General features: G+C 51.6%; 1 long non-coding RNA gene across 1 annotated transcript in view; it reads right to left on the reverse strand.

The window, feature by feature from the left end:
* Positions 1 to 700: 700 nt before the first annotated feature.
* The window catches only part of LOC308611409, an 874,260-nt gene continuing 859,085 nt past the window's right edge, over positions 701 to 15,875 (reverse strand). Inside the window, exon 3 of the long non-coding RNA XR_014014895.1 lies at positions 701 to 918. This is a non-coding gene — a long non-coding RNA (uncharacterized lncRNA). The remainder of the gene's footprint in view (positions 919 to 15,875) is intronic.

Raw genomic sequence — 15,875 nt, forward strand, 5'->3', positions numbered from 1 at the left:
TCCTTATTTTCCTTGGCTTCTATTCTGCCTTAGCGAGGTACATTTTCAACAATGTGATTCCCTGAGGTTTGTGGATTAGCTGACCTGGGCAGCCTTATCCTGCCGGCCGGCGCTCTCAAGGTCTGCCTGGTTGAGGTCAATATAAACAGCGCTCCAGGCAGCAATAGCCCCTGAAACTGTGCCTGACTCCATATTCTCTGCCCCGTCAGCAGTCTCGGGGCTGTGCTGGTGGGAGGGAGTGAGGGGCCACAGCTTTGTTGGTGGCGCGGTGTGAGTGGGGTTCTGCTGGCCTTTCTGCAGGAGTTGCCAGGCTGCCACCTGTAAAGAAGAGGATGTGTCACCAATACCTTCCGCTGGAATTTCTATCCGGACAGAGGTGAGGAAGGAAAAAAGCAGTGGGGGCCGGGACAAGAGGGGTATCTCAGGCAGGACAATGGAAAGCTTCCGGAAGAGCGCCCGGGGCAAGGATCACCCTGGCTGGCCTGCAGTCACCAAGTTGGCCTGCGTGCTGTCGCTGGTGTGGCTCCACGGCCCTTCCTCTAGGCTTTCAAGCCTTTGTACATATTCAGGTGTTTTACGTGGGAAGGGTGGGAACAGTTCAGCAGCAGCTGGCCTGGGGCTCAGCTCACCTTTATTCAGAGATGCCTCGGCACGATCCCCCAGCTTTGCAATGAGGACGCTCCTTGCGTGGTGTGTGGGTTGCTGGCTGTATGGGAGATGATTCCCCACCTCAGACTCATTTCAGAATTGTTTACCACTGGAGCAAGTGCCCTGATAGGGTTTTCCTCTGTATAACTGGTGTGTTCAGGTTTTTTTTTTTTTATGGTTCAAGTTAGATTTTATTCCTCTTTTATGTATTTATAGATATAAGCATGGAAATAATTCATTCCTGTAAATACATCTGTGTGAAGGGAAGAACTTTTTTCTGTATTATTTTTAAATATTATTTTTTTTTAATTTTGAAATTTAATTTTATTTATTTTTTTATACAGCAGGTTATTATTAGTTATGTATTTTATGCATATACATGTATGCAGGTCAATCCCAATCTCCCAACTCATCCCACCACCACCACACCATGGCTTCCCACACTTGGTGTCCATACGTTTGTTCTCTACCTCTGTCTCTATTTCTTCCCTGCAAACCAGTTCATCTGTACCAGTTTTTAGGTTCCACATATATGCATTAATATACTATATTTGTTTTCCTCTTTCTGACTTACTTCATTCTGTATGACAGTCTCTAGATCCATCGATGTCTCTACAAATGACCCAGTTTCATTCCGTTTTATGGCTGAGTAATATTCTATTTTATACATGTACCACATCTTTATCCATTCATCTGTCTGTGGGCATTTAGGTTGCTTCCATTACCTGGCTATTGTAAATAGTGCTGCAATGAACATTATGGTGAATGTGCCTTTTTGATTTATGGTTTTCTCTGGGTATATGCCCAGAAGTGGGATTGCTGGATCAGATGGTAATTCTTTTTCTAGTTTTTTTTAACGAAACTCCATACTGTTCTCCATAGTGACTGTATCAATTTACATTCCCACCAATAGTGGAAGAGGGCTCCTTTTGTCCACACACTCCCCAGAATTTGTTGTTTGTAGATTTTCTGATGATGCCAATTCTAACTGTGTGAGGTGATACCTCATTGTAGTTTTGATTTGCATTTCTCTAATAATTAGTGTTGTTGAGCAGCTTTTCATGTGCGTCTTGGCCATCTCTGTGTCTTCTTTGAAGAAACGTATCTTTAGATCTTCTGCCCATTTTTGTATTGGGTTGTTTGTTTTTTTAATATTAAACTGCATGAGCTGTTTATATATATTGGAGATTAAACCTTTCTCCATTGATTCGTTTGCAACTATTTTCGCCCCTTCTGAGGGATGCCTTTTTCCATTCCCGTTTTTTTAACCAAAATAGAAAGAAAGAAAAGGAAGCAGAAAACTAATGTGCATAAAATATGCCTTTTGAAATGGTCGTTTTGAAATATGGACGTCCTTTGAATTTTTTGGTCGATATGTGACCCCAGGATTTGTTTTCAGGGCAGGTGTCATTTACAGGCCTGCAATGATTTTGAATATCAACTGACCTTTAGCGCTGGGATTAAAGCTGCTGTTGTGTGAAACGGCCACAAGGTGGCAGCAGTGCTCCCTTACCAATTCTGGTTACTAGGGCAACAGAGCCTCAATGGAAGTCGTGTTCTAGATTGGAATTTAGAATGGAATGTGCCAGGAGAAAGCCCCTCAAGTTTGTCTCCCTACTTCTTGTTCGTGTTTTTAATTTCATTTTTATTTTTTATTACAGCAAGTTTGATTACAATGTTTGGCTTGTTGGAGGTGTGGAAGATGTGGTTTTTTTACACATATAAACATGTCTGTTTTTCCTGGGATCCTTTTCCCATGTACGTTATGACAGAATGTTGAGTAGTCTTTTGGTATTCCGTAGGTCTTTGGTGATTATATATGTCACCTGTGTTTGTATAAGTCTGTTAACTCCGATATCATAATGAAACCAATCCTCACACCTTTCCATTGGTGAACCATAAGTTTGTTTAATGAATCTCTGATTGCCCTTCTCGGTGGAAATATCTGCCCTGGTATCCATTTTTAGGTAACACCTATAAGTGATATGATATGATATGTGTCTTTCACTTTCTGACTTACTACAAGTCACGTGATTACCTCCAGACTCATCTACGGTGGTGCAAATGGCATTGTGTTCTTTTTTTCCTTGGCTTCTCTTCTTTCTTAGCGAGGTCCATTTTCAACAAGGTGATTCCCTGAGTGTTGTGGATTATCTGACCTGGGCAGCCTTACCCTGCCGCCCAGCCCTCCCCAGGTGTGCCTGTTTGAGGTCAGTATAAACAGCGCTCCAGGCAGCAATAGCCCCTGAAGCTGTTCCTGACTCCATATTCTCCGCCCCGTCAGCAGTCTCGGGGCTGTGCTGGTGGGAGGGAATGAGGGGCCACAGCTTTGTTGGTGGCCCGGTGTGAGTTGGGATCTGCTGGCCTTTCTGCAGGAGTTGCCAGGCTGCCACCTGTAAAGATGAGGATGTGTCACCCATACCTTCCACTGGAATTTCTCTCCGGACAGAGTTGAGGAAGGAAAAAAGCAGTGGGGGCCGGGACAGGTGGGGTATCTCAGGCAGGACAATGGAAAGCTTCCGGAAGAGCGCCCGGGGGCAGGACAACCCTGGCTGGACAGCAGGCACCAAGTTGGCCTGCTTGCTGTTGCTGGGGTGGCTCCACGGCCCTTCCGCTAGTCTTTCAAGCCCTTGTACATATTCAGGTGTTTTACCTGGGAAGGGTGGGAACAGTTCAGCAGCAGCTGGCCTGGGGCTCAGCTCACCTTTATTCAGAGATGTCTCTGCACGATCCCCAAGCGTTGCAATGAGGACGCTCCTTGCGTGGGGTGTGGGTTGCTGGCTGTTTGGGAGATGATTCCCCACCTCTGACCAATTTCAGAATTGTTTACCGCTGGAGCAAGTGCCCTGATAGGGTTTTCCTCTGTATAACTGGTGGGTTCAGGTTTTTTTTTCTTTTATGGTTCAATTTAGATTTTATACCTCTTTTATGTATTTATAGATATAAGCATGGAAATAATACATTCCTATAAATACATCTGTGTGAAGGGAAGAACTTTTTCTGTATTATTTTTAAATTTTATTTTTGAAAACTTTGAAATTTAATTTTATTTATTTTTTTATACAGCAGGTTATTATTAGTTATGTATTTTATGCATATACATGTATGCAGGTCAATCCCAATCTCCCAACTCATCCCACCACCACCACACCATGGCTTCCCACACTTGGTGTCCATACGTTTGTTCTCTACCTCTGTCTCTATTTCTTCCCTGCAAACCAGTTCATCTGTACCAGTTTTTAGGTTCCACATATATGCATTAATATACAATATTTGTTTTCCTCTTTCTGACTTACTTCATTCTGTATGACAGTCTCTAGATCCATCGATGTCTCTACAAATGACCCAGTTTCATTCCTTTTTATGGCTGAGTAATATTCCATTTTATACATGTACCACATCTTTATCCATTCATCTGTCTGTGGGCATTTAGGTTCCTTCCATTACCTGGCTATTGTAAATAGTGCTGCAATGAACATTGTGGTGAATGTGCCTTTTTGATTTATGGTTTTCTTTGGGTATATGCCTAGAAGTGGGATTGCTGGATCAGATGGTAATTCTTTTTCTAGTTTTTTTTAACGAAACTCCATACTGTTCTCCATAGTGACTGTATCAATTTACATTCCCACAAATAGTGGAAGAGGGCTCCTTTTGTCCACACCCTCCCCAGAATTTGTTGTTTGTAGATTTTCTGATGATGCCGATTCTAACAGTGTGAAGTGATACCTCATTGTAGTTTTGATTTGCATTTCTCTAATAATTAGTGCTGTTGAGCAGCTTTTCATGTGCGTCTTGGCCATCTCTTTGTCTTCTTTGAAGAAACGTCTCTTGAGATCTTCTTCCCATTTCTGTATTGGGAGGGTCGTGCGTGGGTCAGGCTACGTGCTCACGCACGTGTCAGTGCCACCGTAAGGGCCAGGAGTAGAGTACTGCGTAGGGTAAGGTGTAAATCTGATGGTGGGTTTCCGTTCCGGGCTTGGTTTATGGTTAGGGAACGTCAAGGCTTAGGGCACAGCTGAGGGTACGGAAACGTGGGATGGCCAGGCTACGTTCTTACGCACGGGTCAGTGCCAATGTATGGGCCAGGATTAGGCTACGGCGTAGGCTAATGTGTAGGGCTGGTGGTGGGTTTCCGTTCCGTGCTAGTGTTAGGGTTAGGGAATGACAAAGCTTAGGGCACAGGTGAGGGTACGGAAACGTGGGAAGGTCAGGCTAGGTGCTGACGCATGCGTCAGTGCCAGCGTACGGGCCAGGAATAGGGTAAGGCGTATGGTAAAGAGTAGGGCTGGTTGTGAGATACCATTCCGGGCTAGGGTTAGGGTTAGGGAACGGCAAGGCTTAGGGCACAGGTGAACGTATGGAATCGTGGGAGCGTCAGGCTACGTGCTGACGCACGGGTTAGTGCCAGCGTACGGGCCAGGAGTAGTGTATGGCGTAGGGTAAGGTTTAGGGCTGGTGGTGGGTTTCCGTTCCGGGCTAGGGTTAGAGTGAGGGAACAGCAAGGCTTAGGGCACAGGTGAACGTACAGAAACGTGGGAGTGGCAGGCTACGTGTTGACGCACGGGTCTGTGCCAGCGTACGGGCCAGGAGTAGGGTACGTCGTAACGTAAGTTTTAGGGCTGTTGGTGGGTTTCCGTTCCAGGCTTGGGTTAGGGTTAGGGAACGGCAAGGCTTAGGACACAGGTGAGGGTACGGAAACGTGGGAGAGGCAGGCTACGAGCTGACGCACAGGTCAGTGCCAGTGTAGGGGCCAGGAGTAGGGTACGGCGTAGTGTAAGGTCTAGGGCTGGTGGTGGGTTTATGTTCCGGGCTAGGGTTAGGGTTAGGGAATGGCATGGCTTAGGACACAGGTGAGGGTACGGAAACGTAGGAGTGGCAGGCTACGTGCTGACGCACGGGTCAGTGCCAGCGTACGGGGCAGGATTAGGGTACGGCGTAGGGTAAGGTGTAGGGCTGGTGGTGGGTTTCCGTTACGGGCTAGGGTTAGGGTGAGGGAACGGCAAGGCTTAAGGCACAGGTGAGGGTACGGAAACGTGGGAGGGTCAGTCTACGTGCTGACGCACGTGTCAGTGACAGCGTACGGTCCAGGAGTATGGTACGGTGTAGGGTAAGGTGTAGGGCTGGTGTTGGTTTTCCGTTCCAGGTTAGGGTTAGGGAACGGCAAGGCTTAGTGCACAGGTGAGGGTATGGAAACGTGGCAGAGGCAGGCTATGTGCTGACGCAATGGTCACTGCCAGCGTACGGGTCAGGAGTAGGCTACGGCATACATTAAGGTTTAGGGTTTCTGGTGGGTTTCTGTTCCGGGCTAGGGTTAGGGATAGGTAAAGGCAAGGCTTAGGGCACAGGTGAGGTTACGGAAACGTGGGCGGGTCAGGCTACATGCTGAAGCACTGGTCACTGACAGGGTATGAACCAGGAGTAGGGGACGGCGTAGGGTATGGTGTAAGGGCGGCGTTGGGTGTCCATTCCGGTCTAGGGTTAGGGTTAGGGAACGTTAAGGCTTAGGGCACACGTGAGGGTACGGAAACGTGGGAGGGTCAGGCTACGTGCTGAAAAACGTGTCAGTGCCAGCGTATGGGCCAGGAGTTGGGTACGGCGTAGGGTATGGTGTAGGGGTCGTGGTGGGTTTCCGTTCCAGGCAAGGGTTAGGGGTAGGGAACCGCAAGACTTAGGGCACAGGTGATGTTACGTAAACGTGGGAGGGTCAGACTATGTGCTGACACACGGGTCAATGACAGCGTACACCCAGGTGTAGGCTTCGGCGTAGGGTAAGGTGTAGGCCCGGTGGTGGGTTTCCGTTCCAGGCCAGGGTAAGGGTTAGCGAATGGCAAGGCTTAGGGCACAGGTGAGGGTACGGAAAAGTGGGAGGGTCAGGGTACGTGCTCACGCACGTGTCAGTGTCAGCTTCCGGGCAGGAGTAGGCTACGACGTACGGTAAGGTGTAGGGCTGGTGGCGGGTCTCCGTTCTGGGCTAGGGTTAGGGTTAGGGATCGGGAAGGCTTAAGGCACAGTTGAGGGTACGGAAACGAGGGAGGGTCAGGCTCCATGCTGACGCACGGGTCAGTTCCAGCGTACGGGCCAGGAGTAAGTTACTGCGTAGCGTAAGGTGTAGGGCTGGTGGTGGGTTTCCGTTTTGGTATAGGGTTAGGGAACAGCAAGGCTAAGGGCACAGGTGAGGGTACAGAAAGTTGGGAGAGGTAGGCTACGTGCTGACGCATGGGTCAGTGCCAGCGTACGGGCAAGGAGTAGGGTACGGCGTAGGGTAAGCTGTAGGGCTGGTGGTGTGTTTCCGGTCTGGGCTAGGGTAGGGTTAGGGAACGGCAAGGCTTAGGGCACTGGTGAGGGTGCGGAAACGTGGGAGTGGTAGGCTATGTGCTGAGGCATGGGTCAGTGCTAGCGTATTGGGCAGGATTAGCGTACGGCGTAGGGTAAGGTGTAGGGCTGGTGGTGGGTTTCCGTTCCGGGCTAGGGTTAGGGTTAGGGAATGGCAAAGCTTAGGGCACAGTAGATGGTACGGAAACGTGGGAGGGTCAGGCTACGTGCTGACGCACGGGTCAGTGCCAGCGTACAGGCCAAGAGTAGGGTACGGCGTAGGGTGAGGTGTAGGGCTGGTGGTGGGTTACCATTCCGGGCTAGCGTTAGGGTTAGGGAACGGCAAGGCATAAGGCACAGGTGAGGGTACGGAAACGTGGGAGGTTCAGGCTATGTTCTGACGCATGGATCAGTGCCAGCGTACGGGCCAGGAGTAAGGTACGGCGTAGGGTAAGGTGTAGGGCTGGGGTTGGGTTTCCTTTCCGGGCTAAGGTTAGGTTTAGGGAATGACAAGGCTTAGGGTTCGGGTGAGGATACGGAAACGTGGGAGGGGCAGGCTACGTGGTGACGCACAGGTCAGTGCCAGCGTATGGGCCAGGAGTGGGCTATCGCGTAGAGTAAGGTGTAGGGCTTGTGGTAGGTTTCCTTTCGGGGTTATGTTTAGGGTTATGGAATGGCAAGGCTTAGGACACAGGTGAGGGTACGGGAACGTGGGAGGGACAGGCTACGTGCTGACGCACGGATCAGTGCCAGCGTACGGGCCAGGATTAGTCTACGGCGTAGGGTAAGGTGTAGGGCTGGTGGTGGGTTTCTGTTCTGGGCTAGGGTTAGGGTTAGGGCACGACAAGCCTTAGGGCACATGTGAGGGTACGGAAACGGGGGAGGGTCAGGCTATGTGCTGACACACGGGTCACTGCCAGCGTACAGGCCAGGAGTAGGCAACAGCGTAGGGTAAGGTGTAGGGCTGTTGGTTGCTTTCCTTTCCGGGCTAGGGTTAGGGTTAGGGAATGGCAAGGCATAGGGCACAGGTGATGGTATGGAAACGTGGGAGGGTCATGCTACGTGCTGACACACGGGTGAGTGCCAGCATATGGGCCAGGCGTAGGCTAAGGCGTACGTTAAGGTGTAGGGCTGGTGGTGGGTTTCCTTTCCGGGCTAGGGTTAGGGTTAGGTAACGGTAAGGCTTAGGGCACAGGTGAGGGTACGGAAACGTGTGAGAGGCAGGCTACGTGCTGACACCCAGGTCAGTGCCACCGTACGGGCCAGGAGTTGGGTACGGCGTAGGGTATGCTGTAGGGTTGGTCGTGGGATTCCGTTCCGGGCTAGGGTTAGGGGTAGGGAACCGCAAGGCTTAGGGCACAGGTGAGGTTATGGAAACGTGGGAGTGTCAGACTACGTGCTGACACATGGGTCAATGACAGCGTACGCCCAGGTGTAGGCTTCGGTATAGGGTAAGGTGTAGGCCCGGTGGTGGGTTTCCGTTCTGGGCTAGGGTTAGGGTTAGCGAACGGCAAGGCTTAGGGCACAGGTGAGGGTACGGAAAAGTGGGAGCGTCAGGCTACGTGCTCACGCACGTGTCAGTGTCAGCTTCTGGGCAGGAGTAGGCTTCGACGTAGGGTAAGGTGTAGGGCTGGTGGTGGGTCTCTGTTCCGGGCTAGTGTTAGGGTTAGGGAACGGGAAGTCTTAGGGCACAGGTGAAGGTACGGAACCGTGGGAGGGTCAGGCTCCGTGCTGACGCACGCGTCAGTGCCAGTGTACGGGCCAGGAGTAGGATACGGCATAGGGTAAGGTGTAGGGCTGGTGGTGTGTTTCCGTTCCGGGCTAGGGTTAGGGTTAGGGAATGGCAAGGTTTAGGGCACAGGTGAGGGTATGGAAACGTCGGAGGGTCAGGCTACATGCTGAATCAAGGGTTAGTTCCAGGGTATGGACCAGGTGTAGGGTACGGCGTAGGGTAAAGTGTAAGGCTGGTGGTGGGTGTCCATTCCGGGCTAGGGTTAGGGTTAGGGAGTGGCAAGGCTTAGGGCACAGGTGAGGGTACGGAAACGTGGGAGAGGCAGGCTACGGGCTGACACATGGGAGAGTGTCAGCTTACGGGCCAGCAGTAGGCTACGACTTAGGGTAGGGTGTAGGGCTGGTGGTGGGTTTCCGTTCCGGGCTAGGGTTAGAGTTAGGGATCGGTAAGGCTTAGGGAACAGGTGAGGGTATGGAAAAGTGGGAGGGTCAGGCTACATGCTGACGCACGGGTCAGTGCCACTGTACGGGCCAGGAGTATGGTACGGCGTAGGGTAATGTTTAGAGCTGGTGGTGGGTTTCCGTTCCGGGCTAGGGTTAGGGTTACGGAACGGCAAGGCTTAGGGCACAGGTGAGGGTTCGGAAAAGTGGGAGGGTCAGGCTACGTGCTGACGCACGGGTCAGTGCCAGCATACGGGCCAGGAGTCGTTTAAAGCATAGGGTAAGGTGTCGGGCTGGCTGTGGTTTCCCGTTCCGGGCTAGGGTTAGGGTTACGGAACGGCAAGGCTTAGGGCACAGGTGAGGGTACGGAAACGTGGGTGGGTCAGGCTACGTGCTGACGCACGGGTCTGTGCCAGCGTATAGGCCAAGAGTAGGGTACGGCGTACGGTAAGGTGTAGGGCTGGTGGTGGGTTTCCGTTCCCGGCTAGGGTTAGGGTTAGGGAAAGGCAATGCTTAGGGCACAGGTGAGGGTACGGAAACGTGGGTGGGTCAGGCTACGTGCTGACGCACGGGTCTGTGCCAGCGTATAGGCCAAGAGTAGGGTACGGCGTACGGTAAGGTGTAGGGCTGGTGGTGGGTTTCCGTTCCCGGCTAGGGTTAGGGTTAGGGAAAGGCAATGCTTAGGGCACAGGTGAGGGTACGGAAACGTGGGTGGGTCAGGCTACATGCTGAATCACGTGTCAGTGCCAGCGTACGGTCCAGGAATAGGGTACGGCATAGGGTAAGGTGTAGGGCTGGTGGTGGGTTTCTGTTCCGGGCTAGGGTTAGTGTTAGGGAATTGCGAGGCTTAGGGCAGAGGTGAGGGTAAGGAAACGTGGGAAAGGCAGGCTACGTGCTGACACACGTGTCAGTGCCACCGTACGGGGCAGGAGTTGGGTATGACATTGGGTATGGTGTAGGGGTGGTGGTGGGTTTCCTTTCCGGGCAACTGTTAGGGGAAGGGAACCACAAGACTTAGGGCACAGGTGAGGTTACAGAAACGTGGGGGCGTCACACTACGTGCTGACGCACGGGTCAATGACAGCGTACTCCCAGGTGTAGTCTTCGTCGTAGTGTAAGGTGTAGGCCCGGTGGTGGGTTTCCGTTCCGGGCCAGGGTAAGGGTTAGCGAACGAAAGGCTTAGGGAACAGGTGAGGGTACGGAAAAGTGGGAGGGTCTGGGTACGTGCTCACGCACGTGTCAGTGTCAGCTTCCGGGCAGGAGTAGGCTTCGACAAGGGTAAGGTGTAGGGCTGATGGTGGGTCTCCGTTCCGGGCTAGGGTTAGGGTTAGGGAACGGCGAGGCTTAGGGCACAGGTGAGGGTACGTAAACGTGGGAGTGTCAGGCTCCATGCTGACGCACGGGTCAGTGCTAGCGTACGGGGCAGGATTAGGGTACGGCGTAGGGTAAGGTGTAGGGCTTGTGGTGGGTTTCCATTCCGGGCTAGGGTTAGGGTTAGGGAATGGCAAAGCTTAGGGCACAGAAGATGGTACGGAAACGTGGGAGGGTCATGCTACGTGTTGACGCACGGGTCAGTGCCAGCGTACGGGCCAAGAGTAGGGTACGGTGTAGGGTAAGGTGTAGGGTTAGGGTTAGGGAACGGCAAGGCTTAGGGCACGGGTGAGGGTACGGTAACGTGGGAGGGTCAGGCTACATGCTGACGCACGGGTCAGTGCCAGTGTACTGGCCAGAAGTAGGGTACAGTGTAGGGTAAGGTTTAGGGCAGGGGGTGGTTTTCCGTTCCGGGATAGGCTTAGGGCTAGAGAACGACAAGCCTTAGGGCACAGGTGCTGGTACGGAAACGTGGGAGGTTCAGGCTATGTTCTGACGCACGGGTTAGTGCCAGCGTACGGGCCAGGAGTAAGGTACGGTGTAGGGTAAGGTGTAGGGCTGGTGGTGGGTTTCCTTTCCGGGCTAAGGTTAGGTTTAGGGAATGACAAGGCTTCGGGTTCGGGTGAGGATACGGAAACGTGGGAGAGGCAGGCTACGTGCTGACGCACAAGTCAGTGCCAGCGTATGGGCCAGGAGTGGGCTATGGCGTAGAGTAAGGTGTAGGGCTGGTGGTAGGTTTCCGTTCGGGGTTATGGTTAGGGTTATGGAACGGCAAGGCTTAGGACAGAGGTGAGGGTACGGGAACGTGGGAGGGTCAGGCTACGTGCTGCCGCACGGATCAGTGCCAGCGTATGGGCCAGGAAGAGTCTACGGCGTAGGGTAAGGTTTAGGGCTGGTGGTGGGTTTCTGCTCTGGGCTAGGGTTAGGGTTAGGGCACGACAAGCCTTAGGGCACAGGTGAGGGTACGGAAATGGGGGAGGGTCAGGCTATGTGCTGACGCACGTGTCAGTGCCAGTGTACAGGCCAGGAGTAGGCAACAGCGTAGGGTAAGGTGTAGGGCTGGTGGTTGGTTTCCATTCCGGGCTAGGGTTAGGGTTACGGAATGGCAAGGCATAGGGCACAGATGAGGGTATGGAAACGTGGGAGGGTCATGCTACGTGCTGACACACGGGTCAGTGCCAGCATATGGGCCAGGCGTAGGCTACGCCGTACGGTAAGGTGTAGGGCTGGTGGTGGGTTTCCTTTCCGGGCTAGGGTTAGGGTTAGGGAACGGTAAGGCTTAGGGCACAGGTGAGGGTACGGAAACGTGTGAGAGGCAGGCTACGTGCTGACACACAGGTCAGTGCCACCGTACGGGCCAGGAGTTGGGTACGGCGTAGGGTATGCTGTAGGGGTGGTCGTGGGATTCCGTTCCGGGCTAGGGTTAGGGGTAGGGAATCGCAAGGCTTAGGGCACAGGTGAGCTTACGGAAACGTGGGAGTGTCAGACTACGTGCTGACACACGGGTCAATGACAGCGTACGCCCAGGTGTAGGCTTCGGCGTAGGGTAAGGTGTAGGCCCGGTGGTGGGTTTCCGTTCTGGGCTAGGGTTAGGGTTAGCGAACGGCAAGGCTTAGGGCACAGGTGAGGGTACGGAAAAGTGGGAGGGTCAGGCTACGTGCTCACGCACGTGTCAGTGTCAGCTTCTGGGCAGGAGTAGGCTTCGACGTAGGGTAAGGTGTAGGGCTGGTGGTGGGTCTCTGTTCCGGGCTAGGGTTAGGGTTAGGGAACGGGAAGGCTTAGGGCACAGGTGAGGGTACGGAAACGTGGGAGGGTCAGGCTGCATCTGACGCACGGTTCAGTTCCAGCGTACTCTCCAGGAGTATGGTACGGCGTAGGGTAATGTGTAGGGCTGGTGGTGGGTTTCCGTTTCGGGCTATGGTTAAGGTTAGGGAACGGCAAGGCTTAGGGCACAGGTAAGGGTACAGAAACGGGGGACGGTCAGGCTACGTGGTGACGCACGGGTCAGTGCCAGCATACAGGCCAGGAGTAGGCAATGGCTTAGGTTAAGGTGTAGGGCTGGTGGTTGGTTTCCTTTCCAGGCTAGGGTTAGGGTTAGGGAATGGCAAGGTTTAGGGCAAAGGTGAGGGTACGGAAACGTGCGAGGGTCAGGCTCCGTGCTGACGCACGTGTCACTGCCAGCGTACGGGCCAGGAGTAGGGTACGGCATAGGGTAAGGTGTAGGGCTGGTGGTGGGTTTCCGTTCTGGGCTAGGGTTAGGGTTAGTGAACGGCAAGGCTTAGGGCACAGGTGAGGGTATGGAAACGTCGGAGGGTCAGGCTACGTGCTGACACACGGGTCAGTGCCAGCGTCCGGGCCAGGAGTAGGCTTCGGTGTAGGGTAATGTGTTGGGCTGGTGGTGGGTTTCCTTTCCGGGCTAGGGTTAGGGTTAGGGATTGGCAAAGTTTGGGCACAGGTGAGCTTACAGAAACTTGTTACAGTCAAGGTACGTGTTGAAACACGGATTAGTGTCAGCGTATGGATTAGGATTAGGGTACGGCGTAGGGTAATGTGTAGGGTTGGTGGTAGGTTTCCGTTCCGTGCTAGGGTTAGGGTTAGGGAATGGCAATGTTTAGGGCACAGGTGAGGGTACGGAAACGTTTTAGGGTCAGGGTACATGTTGACGTACAGATTAGGATTACGGTATGGCTTAGGGTAAGGTGTTGTGTTGGTGGTAGGTTTCCGTTCCGGGCTTGGGTTAGGGTTAGGGAATGACAAGGTTTAGGGCACACGTGAGGGTATCGAAACGTGTTAGGCTCAGGGTACGTGTTGACGCACGGGTAAGTGTGAACGTACAGATGAGGATTATGGTGCAGCATAGGGTAAGGTGTATGGTTGGTGGTAGGTTTCCGTTCCAGGCTAGGGTTAGTGTTAGGGAACGGCAAGGTTTTGGGCCCAGATGAGGGTATGGAAACGTGTTAGTGTCAGGGTACGTGTTGACATATGGATTAGCATTAGGGTACGGCTTAGGGTAAGGTGTAGGTTTGGTGGCAGGTTTCCGTTGTGGGCTAGGGTTAGGGTTAGGGAATGGCAAGGTTTAGGTCACAGGTGAAGGTACGGAAACGTGTTAGGGTCAGGGTAAGTGTTGACGCATGTGTTAGTTTCAGCGTACGGAGTAGGTTTATGGTCCTTCGTAGGTTAAAGTCTAGGGTTGGTGGTAGGTTTCCGTTCCAGGCTAGGGTTAGTGTTATGGAACGGCAAGGTTTAGGGCATAGGTGAGGGTACGGAAATGTGTTAGGGTCATGGTACGTGTTGACGCTCGGATTATGATTAGGGTATGGCGTAGGTTAACGTGTAGGGATGGTGCTAGGTTTCCGTTTTGGGCTAGGGTTAGGGTTAGGCAACGGCATGGTTTAGGGCACAGGTGAGGGTACGGAAAAGTGTTAGGGTCAGTGTACGTGTTGACGCACGGGTTAGTGTCAGTGTACGGATTAGGATTAGGGTACCGTGTAGGGTATGCTGTACGGTTTGTGGTAGTTTTCCATTCTGGGCTAGGGTTAGTGTTAGGGTACGGCAAGGTTTAGGGCACAGGTGAGGGTACAGAAACGTGTTAGGGTCATGGTACATGTTGATGCATGGAATAGTGTCATCGTACGCATTAGGATTAGGGTACGGCGTAGGGTAAGGTGTACGGATGCCGGTAGGTTTCCATTCCGTTGTAGGGTTAGGGTTAGCGAATTGCAAGGATTTGGGCACAGGTGATGGTACGGAAATGTGTTAGGTTCAGGGTACGTGTTGACTCACGGGTTAGTGTCAGCGTACGTAGGAGGATTAGGGTACCACATAGAGTAAGGTGTAGGGTTGGTGGTACGTTTCCGTTCCAGTCTAGGGTTATGTTTAGGGACCGGCAAAGTTTAGGGCACAGGTGAGGGTACGAAACGTGTTAGGGTCAGGGTACGTGTTGATGCACAAGTTAGTGTCAGCATACGAATTAGGATTAGGGTATGGCGTAAGGTAGGTGTAGGGTTGGTGGTAGGTTTCCGTTCTGGGCTAGGGTTAGGGTTAGGGAACGGCAAGGTTTATGGCAGAGGTGAGGGTACGGAAACGTGTTAGGGTAAGGGTACGTGTTGACGTATGGTTTAGGATTAGGGTACGGCTTAGGGTAAGGTGTAGGGCTGATGGTAGGTTTCTATTCCGGGCTAAGGTTAAGGATAGGCAACGGCAAGGTTTAGGGCACAGCTGAGGGTACGGAAACGTGTTAGGGTCAGGGTACGTGTTGACTCACCGGTTAGTGCCAGCGTACGGATTAAGATTAGTGTACGGCATAGATAAGGTGTAGGGTTGGTGGTAGGTTTCCGTTCCGGGCTATGGTTAGGGTTAGGGAAAGTCAAGGTTTCTATTTCTAGTTTTTTTAAGGAAACTCCATACTATTCTCCATAGTGACTGTATCAATTTACATTCCCACCATAGAGGAAGACGGCTCCTTTTGTCCGCACCCTCCCCAGAATTTGTTGTTTGTAGATTTTCTGATGATGCCGATTCTAACAGGTGTGAGGTGATACCTCATTATAGTTTTGATTTGCATATCTCTAATAATTAGTGCTGTTGAGCATCTTTTCATGTGCGTCTTAGCCATCTCTGTGTCTTCTTTGAAGAAACGTCTCTTTAGATATTCTGCCCATTTTTGTATTGGGTTGTTTTTTTTTTTAATATTAAGCTGCATGAGCTGTTTATATATATTGGAGATTAAACCTTTGTCCATTGATTCGTTTGCAACTATTTTCGCCCCTTCTGAGGGATGCCTTTTTCCATTCCCGTTTTTTTAAACAAAAAAGAAAGAAAGAAAAAGAAGCAGAACACTAATGTGCATAAAATATATCTTTTGAAACGGTCGTTTTGAAATATGGACGTCCTTTAAATTTTTTGGTCGATATGTGACCCCAGGATTTGTTTTCAGGGCAGGTGTCATTTACAGGCCTGCAATGATTTTGAATATCAACTGACCATTAGCGCTGGGATTAAAGCTGCTGTTGTGTGAAACGGCCACAAGGTGGCAGCAGTTCTCCCTTATCACATCTGGTTACCAGGGAAACAGAGCCTCAAAGGACGTCGTGTTCTATTTTGGAATTTAGAATGGAATGTGCCAGGAGAAAGCCCCTGAAGTTTGTCTCCCTACTTCTTGTTCGTATTTTTAATTTCTTTCTTTTATTTTTTATTATAGCAAGTTTGATTAAAATGTTTGGCTTGTTGTAGGTGTGGAAGATGTGGTTCTTTTACACATATACAGATGTCTGTTCTTCCTGGGATCCTTTACCATGTACGTTATGACAGAATGTTGAGTAGTCTTCTCTTGGTATTCCATAGGTCTTTGGTGATTATATATGTCACCTCTG

This window comes from Mesoplodon bidens, assembly GCF_964165515.1.
Source record: "Mesoplodon bidens genome assembly, contig: HAP1_SCAFFOLD_196, whole genome shotgun sequence".
NCBI classification, from domain to species: Eukaryota; Metazoa; Chordata; class Mammalia; order Artiodactyla; family Ziphiidae; genus Mesoplodon; species Mesoplodon bidens.